Consider the following 16,088-nt stretch of genomic DNA (forward strand, 5'->3'; position numbering starts at 1 on the left):
CACTGTGGTTGTACTGTTAGATGCTGGTACTTAACATTGTTCACTGTGGTTGTACTGTTAGATGCTGGTACTTAACATTGTTCACTGTGGTTGTGCTGTTAGATGCTGGTACTTAACATTGCTCACTGTGGTTGTACTGTTAGATGCTGGTACTTAACATTGTTCACTGTGGTTGTACTGTTAGATGCTGGTACTTAACATTGTTCACTGTGGTTGTACTGTTAGATGCTGGTACTTAACATTGTTCACTGTGGTTGTGCTGTTAGATGCTGGTACTTATGATTGTTCACTTTGGTTGTACTGTTAGATGCTGGTACTTAACATTGTTCACTGTGGTTGTACTGTTAGATGCTGGTACTTAACATTGTTCACTGTGGTTGTACTGTTAGATGCTGGTACTTAACATTGTTCACTGTGGTTGTACTGTTAGATGCTGGTACTTATTATTGTTCACTGTGGTTGTACTGTTAGATGCTGGTACTTAACATTGTTCACTGTGGTTGTACTGTTAGATGCTGGTACTTATTATTGTTCACTGTGGTTGTACTGTTAGATGCTGGTACTTATTATTGTTCACTGTGGTTGTACTGTTAGATGCTGGTACTTAACATTGTTCACTGTGGTTGTACTGTTAGATGCTGGTACTTATTATTGTTCACTTTGGTTGTACTGTTAGATGCTGGTACTTAACATTGTTCACTATGGTTGTACTGTTAGATGCTGGTACTTAACATTGTTCACTGTGGTTGTGCTGTTAGATGCTGGTACTTAATATTGTTCACTGTGGTTGTGCTGTTAGATGCTGGTACTTATGATTGTTCACTTTGGTTGTACTGTTAGATGCTGGTACTTAACATTGTTCACTGTGGTTGTACTGTTAGATGCTGGTACTTAACATTGTTCACTGTGGTTGTACTGTTAGATGCTGGTACTTAACATTGTTCACTGTGGTTGTACTGTTAGATGCTGGTACTTATTATTGTTCACTGTGGTTGTACTGTTAGATGCTGGTACTTAACATTGTTCACTGTGGTTGTGCTGTTAGATGCTGGTACTTAACATTGTTCACTGTGGTTGTACTGTTAGATGCTGGTACTTAACATTGTTCACTGTGGTTGTGCTGTTAGATGCTGGTACTTAACATTGTTCACTGTGGTTGTACTGTTAGATGCTGGTACTTATTATTGTTCACTGTGGTTGTACTGTTAGATGCTGGTACTTAACATTGTTCACTGTGGTTGTACTGTTAGATGCTGGTACTTATTATTGTTCACTGTGGTTGTACTGTTAGATGCTGGTACTTAACATTGTTCACTGTGGTTGTACTGTTAGATGCTGGTACTTAACATTATTCACTGTGGTTGTACTGTTAGATGCTGGTACTTATTATTGTTCACTGTGGTTGTACTGTTAGATGCTGGTACTTAACATTGTTCACTGTGGTTGTACTGTTAGATGCTGGTACTTATTATTGTTCACTGTGGTTGTACTGTTAGATGCTGGTACTTAACATTGTTCACTGTGGTTGTACTGTTAGATGCTGGTACTTATTATTGTTCACTGTGGTTGTACTGTTAGATGCTGGTACTTAACATTGTTCACTGTGGTTGTACTGTTAGATGCTGGTACTTATTATTGTTCACTGTGGTTGTACTCTTAGATGCTGGTACTTAACATTGTTCACTGTGGTTGTACTGTTAGATGCTGGTACTTATTATTGTTCACTGTGGTTGTACTGTTAGATGCTGGTACTTAACATTGTTCACTGTGGTTGTGCTGTTAGATGCTGGTACTTATTATTGTTCACTGTGGTTGTACTGTTAGATGCTGGTACTTAACATTGTTCACTGTGGTTGTACTGTTAGATGCTGGTACTTATTATTGTTCACTGTGGTTGTACTGTTAGATGCTGGTACTTATTATTGTTCACTGTGGTTGTACTGTTAGATGCTGGTACTTAACATTGTTCACTGTGGTTGTACTGTTAGATGCTGGTACTTATTATTGTTCACTGTGGTTGTACTGTTAGATGCTGGTACTTATTATTGTTCACTGTTGTTGTACTGTTAGATGCTGGTACTTAACATTGTTCACTGTGGTTGTACTGTTAGATGCTGGTACTTAACATTGTTCACTGTGGTTGTGCTGTTAGATGCTGGTGCTTATTATTGTTCACTGTGGTTGTGCTGTTAGATGCTGGTACTTATTATTGTTCACTGTGGTTGTACTGTTAGATGCTGGTACTTTAACATTGTTCACTGTGGTTGTACTGTTAGATGCTGGTACTTAACATTGTTCACTGTGGTTGTACTGTTAGATGCTGGTACTTAACATTGTTCACTGTGGTTGTGATGTTAGATGCTGGTACTTAACATTGTTCACTGTGGTTGTACTGTTAGATGCTGGTACTTATGATTGTTCACTGTGGTTGTACTGTTAGATGCTGGTACTTATTATTGTTCACTGTGGTTGTACTATTAGATGCTGGTACTTAACATTGTTCACTGTGGTTGTACTGTTAGATGCTGGTACTTAACATTGTTCACTGTAGTTGTACTGTTAGATGCTGGTACTTAACATTGTTCACTGTGGTTGTGCTGTTAGATGCTGGTACTTACTGTTGTTCACTGTGGTTGTACTGTTAGATGCTGGTACTTATTATTGTTCGCTGTGGTTGTACTGTTAGATGCTGGTACTTATTATTGTTCACTGTGGTTGTACTGTTAGATGCTGGTACTTATTATTGTTCCCTGTGGTTGTACTGTTAGATGCTGGTACTTATTATTGTTCACTGTGGTTGTGCTGTTAGATGCTGGTACTTATGATTGTTCACTTTGGTTGTACTGTTAGATGCTGGTACTTAACATTGTTCACTGTGGTTGTACTGTTAGATGCTGGTACTTAACATTGTTCACTGTGGTTGTACTGTTAGATGCTGGTACTTAACATTGTTCACTGTTGTTGTGCTGTTAGATGCTGGTACTTAACATTGTTCACTGTGGTTGTACTGTTAGATGCTGGTACTTAACATTGTTCACTGTGGTTGTACTGTTAGATGCTGGTACTTAACATTGTTCACTGTGGTTGTACTGTTAGATGCTGGTACTTATTATTGTTCACTGTGGTTGTACTGCTAGATGCTGGTACTTAACATTGTTCACTGTGGTTGTACTGTTAGATGCTGGTACTTAACATTGTTCACTGTGGTTGTACTGTTAGATGCTGGTACTTAACATTGTTCACTGTTGTTGTGCTGTTAGATGCTGGTACTTAATATTGTTCACTGTGGTTGTACTATTAGATGCTGGTACTTAACATTGTTCACTGTTGTTGTGCTGTTAGATGCTGGTACTTAACATTGTTCACTGTGGTTGTACTGTTAGATGCTGGTACTTAACATTGTTCACTGTTGTTGTGCTGTTAGATGCTGGTACTTAACATTGTTCACTGTGGTTGTACTGTTAGATGCTGGTACTTAACATTGTTCACTGTGGTTGTACTGTTAGATGCTGGTACTTAACATTGGTACTTAACATTGTTCACTGTTGTTGTGCTGTTAGATGCTGGTACTTAACATTGTTCACTGTTGTTGTACTATTAGATGCTGGTACTTAACATTGTTCACTGTGGTTGTACTGTTAGATGCTGGTACTTAACATTGTTCACTGTGGTTGTACTGTTAGATGCTGGTACTTAACATTGTTCACTGTTGTTGTACTATTAGATGCTGGTACTTAACATTGTTCACTGTGGTTGTACTGTTAGATGCTGGTACTTAACATTGTTCATTACACAGCTTCAAAACACTACGCTGTAATGCTGCTGCTGACCTAACACACTCCCTGGAACACTATAATGCTGCTGCTGACCTAACACACTTCCTGGAACACTGTAATGCTGCTGCTGACCTAACACACTCCCTGGAACACTATAATGCTGCTGCTGACCTAACACACTCCCTGGAACACTATAATGCTGCTGCTGACCTAACACACTTCCTGGAACACTGTAATGCTGCTGCTGACCTAACACACTTCCTGGAACACTGTAATGCTGCTGCTGACCTAACACACTTCCTGGAACACTGTAATGCTGCTGCTGACCTAACACACTCCCTGGAACACTATAATGCTGCTGATAAATTAGACATGTGCAACTCTTGGGTATCTTTATTGAGGAAACGTTATCAACATATCGGTTCTCTGAACCATTCATCTACAAACCTGTCAGACACTGCAACTTCTTGGGATCTTAATACTTAGGAATTCTTCGCTTGCCTAATTCTTGGGCACGACCTACTTCCGCATTGAACAAATGTGACACCACCTATGACTGCTGCACCTCTCCTGCCATACGGTTTATAAGCTGCTTCTCCGCTCATATGCCGTATTCTACTCAAGATTGATGGACTGAACACATCGACTCAAGGTTGAGGGACTGATTACCTCATTCTCCTCCTGTTCTTCAAGTTTCTCCTATGTATGGACTGATGAAGCCACTGTGTGGCGAAACGTTTCCTCAATAAAGATACCCAAGAGTTGCACATGTGTCTAATTTATCAACATGTCGGTTCTCTGAACCATTCATCTACAAACTATAATACTGCTGAGGAAATGGTATGGTGATACCGACAAGATGTGGAAAAAGACACTTATGTACAGTTCAGGACATTTATTAAAGGAAACGTTTCGCCACGAGTGGCTTCTTCAGTCCTAATACAGAGAAAACTAAGAAAACACACATATATATAGTGGTGGGAGTCAGGTGAGGTGAAGCGTGGGTAGAGGTGGTAATAGTAGTAGTAGTAGTAATGGAACTAAGGAGGTGAGGTTAGAGAGGGACCTGCTGGCATCAAGTAACACCAGTTCCCAGGATGGGTAATATCCTCTTGCTTAGTAATTTTGAAATACTGTAACTACCGGATTTTTGCTTTATAGTGTTACTGACAGAAATTAGTGCAGCTTCAATGCATTTTCTCCGTCTTAAGTCGTCTTCTTTAATAACTAGTTTAGCTTCATTGAATTTCATGAGGTGTCCAACATCGTCTCTATGTTGAACACATGCGTTTTTGCGGTCATCATTTCTGCAAGCCTTATTCACCAATGTCCCAGTTGATCAAGCCATTGATCTTCTTCGCAGGGTGATTGAAGATGATACAGAGTTACCTGTACCCCGCCAAGATTTTGTGAGCCTTGTCGAACTTTGTGTTCGTTATAACTGTTTTAGGTTCGAGGACAAGAAGTACAAACAACTCTTCGGACTAGCCATGGGATCCCCCCTTAGTGCAGTTCTTGCCAATTTATATATGGAGGACCTGGAATCAAGAAGGATCCTCAATAACATCCCTCGTTCAGTTACTTGAATGCGGTACGTAGATGATATTTTGGTCATTGTACCCAAAAATCTTGACGTACAGGGCATCCTCAACACCATCAACAATCTGGAACCTACTATTAAATTTACTCTAGAGGAGGAGAAGGACAACCAGTTACCTTTTCTCGACGTTCTCTTACGCACAGGGGAAAACAAACTTTCTTTTAAAGTCTACCGGAAGCCTACCTACAAGAATGATCTTCTACATTTCTTCTCTCACCATGACACAAGAACTAAAAGAGGGGTAGTTATTGGCTTCTTTCTGAGAGCCTACAGAATTTCCAGTCCGCAGTTCCTCGAAGAAGAATGTACATACATCACCAACTCTTTTAGTTCACTACACTTTCCCCTACACTTCATACGTGACTGCAGGAAACGTGCAACACGTATCCTCAGCAAGACCAACACCTATCAAATTGAAGAAAAGCCTCCAAGTTACATCGTTTTACCGGTCAGCAACGTTGCCACTAATGTTTCAAAAATGTTTGACAGAAAACTGGCTAAAATATCTACCAGCTCTTCAACGACTATTAGGAACCTGATACAAAAACCCAAGCATGATTCTGGCACAAGTGCAGGAATCTACACTATACCATGTGGGGGGTGTGACAAAGTATATGTAGGGGAAACAGCCAGAACTCTGGACATTAGAATAGCAGAACACAAAAATGCTTGCAGAAATGATGACCGCAAAAACGCATGTGTTCAACATAGAGACGATGTTGGACACCTCATGAAATTCAATGAAGCTAAACTAGTTATTAAAGAAGACGACTTAAGACGGAGAAAATGCATTGAAGCTGCACTAATTTCTGTCAGTAACACTATAAAGCAAAAATCCGGTAGTTACAGTATTTCAAAATTACTAAGCAAGAGGATATTACCCATCCTGGGATGTAAGACACATGTGCAACATCTGGGTATCTTTATTGTAGACGTTTCGCCATCCATAGTTCTACTGTCTTCAAGTTATGTCCTAGAATTTGTATTGATAAAGCCACTGGATGGCGAAACGTCTACAATAAAGATACCCAGATGTTGCACATGTGTCTTACTCTCATCTTGTCGGTATTATATACCATTTCGTACACACCCATCCTGGGAACTGGTGTTACTTGATGCCAGCAGGTCCCTCTCTAACCTCACCTCCTTAGTTCCATTACTACTACTACTACTATTACCACCTCTACCCACGCTTCACCTCACCTGACTCCCACCACTATATATATGTGTGTTTTCTTAGTTTTCTCTGTATTAGGACTGAAGAAGCCACTCGTGGCGAAACGTTTCCTTTAATAAATGTCCTGAACTGTACATAAGTGTCTTTTTCCACATATAATACTGCTGCTGACCTAACACACTTCCTGGAACACTGTAATGCTGCTGCTGACCTAACACACTCCCTGGAACACTGTAATGCTGCTGCTGACCTAACACACTTCCTGGAACACTGTAATGCTGCTGCTGACCTAACACACTCCCTGGAACACTGTAATGCTGCTGCTGACCTAACACACTTCCTGGAACACTGTAATGCTGCTGCTGACCTAACACACTCCCTGGAACACTGTAATGCTGCTGCTGACCTAACACACTTCCTGGAACACTATAATGCTGCTGCTCACCTAACACACTTCCTGGAACACTATAATGCTGCTGCTGACCTAACACACTTCCTGGAACACTGTAATGCTGCTGCTGACCTAACACACTTCCTGGAACACTATAATGCTGCTGCTGACCTAACACACTCCCTGGAACACTATAATGCTGCTGCTGCTGACCTAACACACTTCCTGGAACACTATAATGCTGCTGCTGACCTGACACACTCCCTGGAACACTGTAATGCTGCTGCTGACCAACACACTTCCTGGAACACTATAATGCTGCTGCTGACCTAACACACTTCCTGGAACACTGTAATGCTGCTGCTGACCTAACACACTTCCTGGAACACTATAATGCTGCTGCTGACCTAACACACTTCCTGGAACACTGTAATGCTGCTGCTGCTGCTGACCTAACACACTTCCTGGAACACTATAATGCTGCTGCTGACCTAACACACTTCCTGGAACACTATAATGCTGCTGCTGACCTAACACACTTCCTGGAACACTGTAATGCTGCTGCTGCTGCTGACCTAACACACTTCCTGGAACACTATAATGCTGCTGCTGACCTAACACACTCCCTGGAACACTATAATGCTGCTGCTGACCTAACACACTCCCTGGAACACTATAATGCTGCTGCTGACCTAACACACTCCCTGGAACACTATAATGCTGCTGCTGACCTAACACACTTCCTGGAACACTATAATGCTGCTGCTGACCTAACACACTCCCTGGAACACTATAATGCTGCTGCTGACCTAACACACTTCCTGGAACACTATAATGCTGCTGCTGACCTAACACACTCCCTGGAACACTATAATGCTGCTGCTGACCTAACACACTTCCTGGAACACTATAATGCTGCTGCTGACCTAACACACTTCCTGGAACACTATAATGCTGCTGCTGACCTAACACACTTCCTGGAACACTATAATGCTGCTGCTGACCTAACACACTCCCTGGAACACTATAATGCTGCTGCTGACCTAACATACTCCCTGGAACACTATAATGCTGCTGCTGACCGAACACACTCCCTGGAACACTATAATGCTGCTGCTGACCTAACATACTCCCTGGAACACTATAATGCTGCTCCTGCTGACCTAACACACTTCCTGGAACACTGTAATGCTGCTGCTGACCTAACACACTCCCTGGAACACTATAACACAACACACAAACAGCATCACTTGCAACACATTCCTCCCTGATAATCCGTCTTCATCTGAACCTCTATAAGAACTCCATGAAAATAAAAGATTTAAAAAATATTGATTAATTTGCCATATGTATTTTAAAAGAATTTATCAATGACTTTAAACACAAAACAGAAAAACTGTGATACTATTGTTATTCTCCCGTAGGTTAGACGGCTGGGTTTGACGGCTGGGTTTGACGGCTAGGTTAGACAGCTGGGTTAGACGACTGGGTTTGACGGCTGGGTTAGACAGCTGGGTTAGACTACTGGGTTTGACGGCTGGGTTTAACAGCTGGGTTAGACGACTGGGTTTGACTGCTGGGTTAGACAGTTGGGTTAGACGACTGGGTTTGACGGCTGGGTTAGACAGCTGGGTTAGACGACTGGGTTTGACGGCTGGGTTAGACAGATGGGTTAGACGACTGGGTTTGACGGCTGGGTTTGACGGCTGGGTTTGACGGCTGGGTTTAGACAAGCAACCACAGTAATTCCTCTCCTAACCACTGTTAACATATTCATGGGGAGCACTAAACACGCTGGGGCCATACAACGACCGGCTTATGAAATACCAGGTTTTTCTCCACAGTCCTGACCTCTGACATTCACCTCGACTCTTTCTTTAACCTGCTAGAACCAAGGTTTTTTTTTTTCGTCCAAGTTCGGGTTGATTATCGATTCTCAATATGTCAAATGTATATCTGTCCATCAACAACTTCGCTTTTAAGGGGCAAATAAAAATTATGGGAAGAGTCGCGTTGCAGAGTAACTTTAGCAACACAACCAGACCAGCAGCTGCAATATATGCAATGATAAACTGCCAGACATATTTCTCACTTTTGATATATATGAGAGATGTATATCTCTCAGTGTATATATATATACTGTGTATATAGACACTGAGAGAATACTTTACAGGCTGTTTTAGATATTAATATATTCGTGACTAGTGGTCAATAGGTTACATGCAACGTAATGATCCTAGTGTAGTAGATAGGCTTTAAACCCCGTTACCGGAACGTTACTCTTATAGGCTGGAAACACATGATCTCTCAGTCACATTCTTAAAGAAACATGACACTTAAAAACATGTTTTAGTTTGAAGTCGATACAAACATGCATTCTTAAGATATTTAAAAAATATAAGAGAAAGAACGTAAACAAGCAAACGAATGAAATAGGACATATCTTGAGACGTAATTCCTCTCCCTATCTTGCTTTACTTATACTCTCCCTGTTACCCTTTTTCTGTCTGCCTTATACTCTCCCTGTTACCCTTTTTCTATCTCCCTTATACTCTCCCTGTTACCCTTTTTCTGTCTCCCTTATACTCTCCCTGTTACCCTTTTTCTGTCTCCCTTATACTCTCCCTGTTACCCTTTTTCTGTCTCCCTTATACTCTCCCTGTTACCCTTTTTTTATCTCCCTTATACTCTCCCTGTTACCCTTTTTGTTTCCCTTATACTCTCTCTGTTACCCTTTTTCTATCTCCCTTATACTCTCCCTGTTACCCTTTTTCTGTCTCCCTTATACTCTCCCTGTTACCCTTTTTCTGTCTCCCTTATACTCTCCCTGTTACCCTTTTTCTATCTCCCTCTCGTTATATTCTCCCTGTTACCCTCTATATCCCTCTCATAATCTGTTACGCTCTATCTCCCTTTCATTATACTCTCCCTATTACCCTCTATCCCTCTCATACTCTCCCTCTATCCCTCTACCTACCTCCCTATTATACAGTACTCTCCGTTTCTCCATCCCCATATTCCCTCCCTCCTGTTATACTCTCCCTATCTCCCTCCAGGGTAGCACATGCAAGATGAACAGTTGTTGGCACCTGGCAACCCGCGGTCAATCAGTCCCACCTGGTCCACAGGTAAACAGAAAGCTGGGTCGCTTACACCTGCATTATTACGCTCTCCGTCTCTCCTCCCTACCTGACGCATATACGCATTAGCTTAACGCAGGGATAGCGTGTAAAGCTATCACTGGGAGCTTCTTAGCTGTGAGTACCTTAGCTTGAGTTACTAAATTCTTAAATGGACTGAAAAATCAAATTAAAAATCTCGCCAATGGTTATTTGGGGGAATGTTTCGCTCTGTACAGAGCGAAACGTTGCTTGAATATAAGCTGCTGCTTCGTAAATCAGCCTTTCCTTAACTACCTATCAGAGTTATGTCCCCTAACGACCTTGTTTGACGTTGTTTGATCTGTCCAAGACAAGTGAATTATTTGTGTATTGTTCCAGTCAGGGTATTGTGTCCTTTTTTTTTTTCTTTGTCTTGTTTTGTCTGAGGGTGTACAGGTGTAAACACCTGTGTAGAGCTTTATAGTTATGTTTCACTGTGTAGAGCTTTATAAAGTTGTTTCACTCTGAACCACCACTAACCAGCCTTAACGACCCTCGAGTAGTAGATAGGCTTCAAATCCTCATTAACCAACCAGCCTTAACGACCCTCGAGTAGTAGATAGGCTTCAAATCCTCATTAACCAACCAGCCTTAACGACCCTTGAGTAGTAGATAGGCTTCAAATCCCCATTAACCAACCAGCCTTAACGACCCTCGAGAAGTAGATAGGCTTCAAATCCCCATTAACCAACCAGCCTTAACGACCCTCGAGTAGTAGATAGGCTTCAAATCCCCATTAACCAACCAGCCTTAACGACCCTCGAGAAGTAGATAGGCTTCAAATCCCCATTAACCACCCAGCCTTAACGACACTCGAGTAGTAGATAGGCTTCAAATCGCATTAACCAACCAGTCTTAACCCTCTAGTAGTAGATAGGCTTCAAATCCGTATTAACCAACCAACCTTAACGACCTTCGAGCAACAGATAGGCTTCAAATCCCTATTAACCAACCAGCCTTAACGACCCTCGAGTAGTAGATAGGCTTCAAATCCCCATTAACCAACCAGCCTTAACGACACTCGAGTAGTAGATAGGCTTCAAATCCCTATTAACCAACCAATCATCCATCCCCGGCTGTTCACGTCCTTTGCTTCCTGTGTTCTTCAGTTCTCTACGATCAGGGTCTCGGGGTTCAAGGTTCCACTTTGTTTCAGTTCGCTTTAATATTGTCCTCTGAGTCGTTTCCTCTGCTCGTAGCTGGATTTAAATCCTGCTCGAGTATTAACTCCACCGACTCTGTTAGAGATACGTTAATATAGTTGTCAAATGTAGTTACTCCAGAGGTTTATTATTAAGTTAGATACCAGCAGTGCTGATACACTATTCTGTATAATAATTACATTGTGGGAACACCTGCAGTGTGTTGCTACACTATTCTGTATAATAATTACATTGTGGGAACACCTGCAGTGTGTTGCTACACTATTACACTGTCACAAGCAGACAACTTTTTTTGTCACTGTTGTCATAACAGGTAATCCATGTATGGGAAGGTGCCCAGAAAATTCAAATACGAAGACCTTGGTCCTGAGCACTATTCAGATAATTTTCAATATTTGTGTTATGTTCCTTGTAACTATTATCATGTCCCTGGTATCTATTTTGTAAGTAGGAATCTCAAGTGCTTGAAAAGCAGACTTGGAGTCACAGAAGATAGATTATTTTAGGTAAGATTCGTCAGGAAACGGACTAGTGGTTCCCTGACGCAGGTCTTAAGTCACATGATAACCCGCAGTTCGAGCTTTTGGTCATCTGACCGAGGCCTTCCGCTGGCTTACCGGTCTACCCCTCCTCTTGTATTTTTAATGTGTTGATAGTGAGTTTCAGTGCAGCTACCACTTTTAGCGTTGAACTGAGCCAGTTGTCCAGTATGATGTTACTAATCTTTATACACTTGCTACCTTTGTGTATTTTGCAGGCTGTTGGAGGTGGGTCTCTCAGCTGCCTTCCTTCTAGATGTATTGTTGTTTAAGACATGTTCCGGTGCCCTAGCATGCCCTACTTTTTCATTAGTGCTTATTAGAGGTTATCTAATCATAGCTGTTGCGTGCTTTAATGCTACCGTCATCCCTTGGACAGCAGAAGCTGCTGTCATAGCATGGAGATGCTACCGTCATCCCTTGGACGGCAGAAGCTATCATAGCATGGAGATGCTACTGACATCCCTTGGACGGCAGAAGCTGCTATCATAGCATGGAGATGCTACCGTCATCCCTTGGACGGCAGAAGCTGCTGTCATAGCATGGAGATGCTACCGTCATCCCTTGGACGGCAGAAGCTGCTGTCATAGCATGGATATGTTACCGTCATCCCTTGGACGGCAGAAGCTGCTGTCATAGCATGGATATGTTACCGTCATCCCTTGGACGGCAGAAGCTGCTGTCATAGCATGGAGATGCTACCGTCATCCCTTGGACAGCAGAAGCTGCTGTCATAGCATGGATATGTTACCGTCATCCCTTGGACGGCAGAAGCTGCTGTCATAGCATGGAGATGCTACCGTCATCCCTTGGACGGCAGAAGCTGCTGTCATAGCATGGAGATGCTACCGTCATCCCTTGGACGGCAGAAGCTGCTGTCATAGCATGGAGATGCTACCGTCATCCCTTGGACAGCAGAAGCTGCTGTCATAGCATGGATATGTTACCGTCATCCCTTGGACGGCAGAAGCTGCTGTCATAGCATGGAGATGCTACTGACATCCCTTGGACGGCAGAAGCTGCTATCATAGCATGGAGATGCTACTGACATCCCTTGGACGGCAGAAGCTGCTATTATAGCATGGAAATGCTACTGACATCCCTTGGACAGCAGAAGCTGCTGTCATAGCATGGATATGTTACCGTCATCCCTTGGACGGCAGAAGCTATCATAGCATGGAGATGCTACTGACATCCCTTGGACAGCAGAAGCTGCTGTCATAGCATGGAGATGCTACCGTCATCCCTTGGACGGCAGAAGCTGCTGTCATAGCATGGAGATGCTACCGTCATCCCTTGGACGGCAGAAGCTGCTGTCATAGCATGGAGATGCTACCGTCATCCCTTGGACAGCAGAAGCTGCTGTCATAGCATGGAGATGCTACCGTCATCCCTTGGACGGCAGAAGCTGCTGTCATAGCATGGAGATGCTACCGTCATCCCTTGGACAGCAGAAGCTGCTGTCATAGCATGGAGATGCTACTGACATCCCTTGGACGGCAGAAGCTGCTGTCATAGCATGGAGATGCTACCGTCATCTCTAAGACAGCAAGAGTTGCTATCCCAGCATGTAGATGCCTTGTATTGTCTATTAACTTAAGTTTAACATCTTCATCATACACCCCACACCCATCCTGTGGGAGGTAGCCAAGCTGTGTACACAGCTGCAAATTTGGACATAACTGTATTACTAGGCTGCAATTTTCCTGCCGCACAGTCCTAGAAGTGGTTATATTTTTGCCTAGTATTTGATATTTTTGCTTATAATATTTGATCTTGACAGCTGCTGCTCTGTTTTCCTTCTCCGGAGCAGTTTTGATAAGCTTAGTCTGCCCAGTGACAAACGGAAGAAAGTTTTGATATCTCCTAAAAAATCTGTTATTGTTCCCTTCCAGTCCTAAGGTAAGTTAACCAAGGTTACTTCTTCCATGTTTAGGTTCTGTGGTATTACCCAGGAACCTTTAAACAAGGTGTTTGTATCTTCAGGTGTTTTTACCCAGGAACCTTTAAACAAGGTGTTTGTATCTTCAGGTGTTGTTACCCAGGACCTTTAAACAAGGTGCTTGTATCTTCAGGTGTTGTTACTCAGGAGCCTTTAAACAAGGTGCTTGTATCTTCAGGTGTTGTTACCCAGGAGCCTTTAAACAAGGTGCTTGTATCTTCAGGTGTTGTTACCCAGGAGCCTTTAAACAAGGTGCTTGTATCTTCAGGTGTTGTTACCCAGGAGCCTTTAAACAAGGTGCTTGTATCTTCAGGTGTTGTTACCCAGGAACCTTTAAACAAGGTGTTTGTATCTTCAGGTGTTGTTACCCAGGAACCTTTAAACAAGGTGTTTGTATCTTCAGGTGTTGTTACCCAGGACCTTTAAACAATGTGCTTGTATCTTTAGGTGTTGTTACCCAGGAACCTTTAAACAAGGTGCTTGTATCTTCAGGTGTTGTTACCCAGGAACCTTTAAACAAGGTGCTTGTATCTTCAGGTGTTGTTACCCAGGAACCTTTAAACAAGGTGCTTGTATCTTCAGGTGTTGTTACCCAGGAGCCTTTAAACAAGGTGCTTGTATCTTCAGGTGTTGTTACCCAGGAGCCTTTAAACAAGGTGCTTGTATCTTCAGGTGTTGTTACCCAGGAGCCTTTAAACAAGGTGCTTGCATCTTCAGGTGTTGTTACCCAGGAGCCTTTAAACAAGGTGCTTGTATCTTCAGGTGTTGTTACCCAGGAACCTTTAAACAAGGTGTTTGTATCTTCAGGTGTTGTTACCCAGGAACCTTTAAACAAGGTGCTTGTATCTTCAGGTGTTGTTACCCAGGAGCCTTTAAACAAGGTGCTTGTATCTTCAGGTGTTGTTACCCAGGAACCTTTAAACAAGGTGCTTGTATCTTCAGGTGTTGTTACCCAGGAACCTTTAAACAAGGTGCTTGTATCTTCAGGTGTTGTTACCCAGGAACCTTTAAACAAGGTGCTTGTGTCTTCAAGATCAACACTCATCTCCTTGGTTTAAAAAAGCAAAACACTGGAACCTCCACAGGTTTGTTCGTTATGTTGGTTTAAGAGAACAGTATGCAGTTGTAGGCACTGCCTTTTTTCCTGTTCTTTGTAGTATGTTCTTTGTATCAGAGTGGCTGTGTGGGTGTGCAGGGACTGGCGCGTGTGGGCGTCGGGTTGGCGTGTGTGGGCTTGGAGGTTGGCGTGTGTGGGCTTGGAGGTTGGCGTGTGTGGGCTTGGAGGTTGGCGTGTGTGGGTGTGCAGGGACTGGCGCGTGTGGGCGTCGGGTTGGCGTGTGTAGGCTTGGAGGTTGGCGTGTGTGGGTGTGCAGGGACTGGCGCGTGTGGGCGTCGGGTTGGCGTGTGTGGGCTTGGAGGTTGGCGTGTGTGGGTGTGCAGGGACTGGCGCGTGTGGGCGTCGGGTTGGCGTGTGTGGGCTTGGAGGTTGGCGTGTGTGGGTGTGCAGGGACTGGCGCGTGTGGGCGTCGGGTTGGCGTGTATGGGCTTGGAGGTTGGCGTCTGTGGGTGTGCAGGGACTGGCGCGTGTGGGCGTCGGGTTGGCGTGTATGGGCTTGGAGGTTGGCGTGTGTGGGTGTGCAGGGACTGGCGCGTGTGGGCGTCGGGTTGGCGTGTATGGGCTTGGAGGTTGGCGTGTGTGGGTGTGCAGGGACTGGCGCGTGTGGGCGTCGGGTTGGCGTGTATGGGCTTGGAGGTTGGCGTGTGTGGGTGTGCAGGGACTGGCGCGTGTGGGCGTCGGGTTGGCGTGTGTGGGCGTGGAGGTTGGCGTGTGTGGGTGTGCAGGGATTGGCGCGTGTGGGTGTCATGGGTTGGCGTGTGTGGGCGTGGAGGTTGGCGTGTGTGGGTGTGCAGGGATTGGCGCGTGTGGGTGTCATGGGTTGGCGTGTGTGGGCGTGGAGGTTGGCGTGTGTGGGCGGGGAGAATGGGTCACGGTACACGTTTGATGATCCCACATGGTTGGGTGATCGATTGATGTCTCCCTCTGCTGCTGCTGTTGCTGCTGCTGCTGCTGTTACTGGTGCTGTTACTGCTGCTGCTGTTGCTGTTACTGCTGCTGCTGCTTTTGTTACTGTTGCTGCTGTTGTTACTGCTGCTGCTGTTACTACTGCTACTACTACTGTTACTGCTGCTGTTGCTGCTGCTACTACTGTTACTGCTGCTGCTGCTGTTACTGGTGCTGTTACTGCTGCTGCTGTTGTTACTGCTGCTGCTGTTGTTACTGCTGCTGCTGTTACTGCTGCTGCTGTTGTTACTGCTGCTGCTGTTGTTACTGCTGCTGC

The 16,088-nt window shown here is 43.9% G+C and overlaps 1 protein-coding gene across 4 annotated transcripts in view; it reads left to right on the plus strand.

Annotated features, from left to right (window-relative positions):
• The window catches only part of LOC128702716 (SKI family transcriptional corepressor 2-like), a 37,647-nt gene that overhangs the window by 8,619 nt on the left and 12,940 nt on the right, over nt 1-16,088 (plus strand). Inside the window, exons 2-3 of one of the 4 annotated variants that reach the window (XM_070102002.1) lie at nt 10,001-10,072; nt 14,737-14,834. The exons of 1 other annotated variant lie outside the window; for it this stretch is intronic. The gene's annotated coding sequence lies outside the window, so the exon portion shown is untranslated. Of the gene's footprint in view, nt 1-10,000; nt 10,202-14,736; nt 14,835-16,088 lie in introns of those variants that run through there. 2 more of the 4 variants (XM_053797134.2, XM_053797136.2) reach the window with 2 other exon arrangements.

This window comes from Cherax quadricarinatus, chromosome 79, assembly GCF_038502225.1.
Source record: "Cherax quadricarinatus isolate ZL_2023a chromosome 79, ASM3850222v1, whole genome shotgun sequence".
NCBI classification, from domain to species: Eukaryota; Metazoa; Arthropoda; class Malacostraca; order Decapoda; family Parastacidae; genus Cherax; species Cherax quadricarinatus.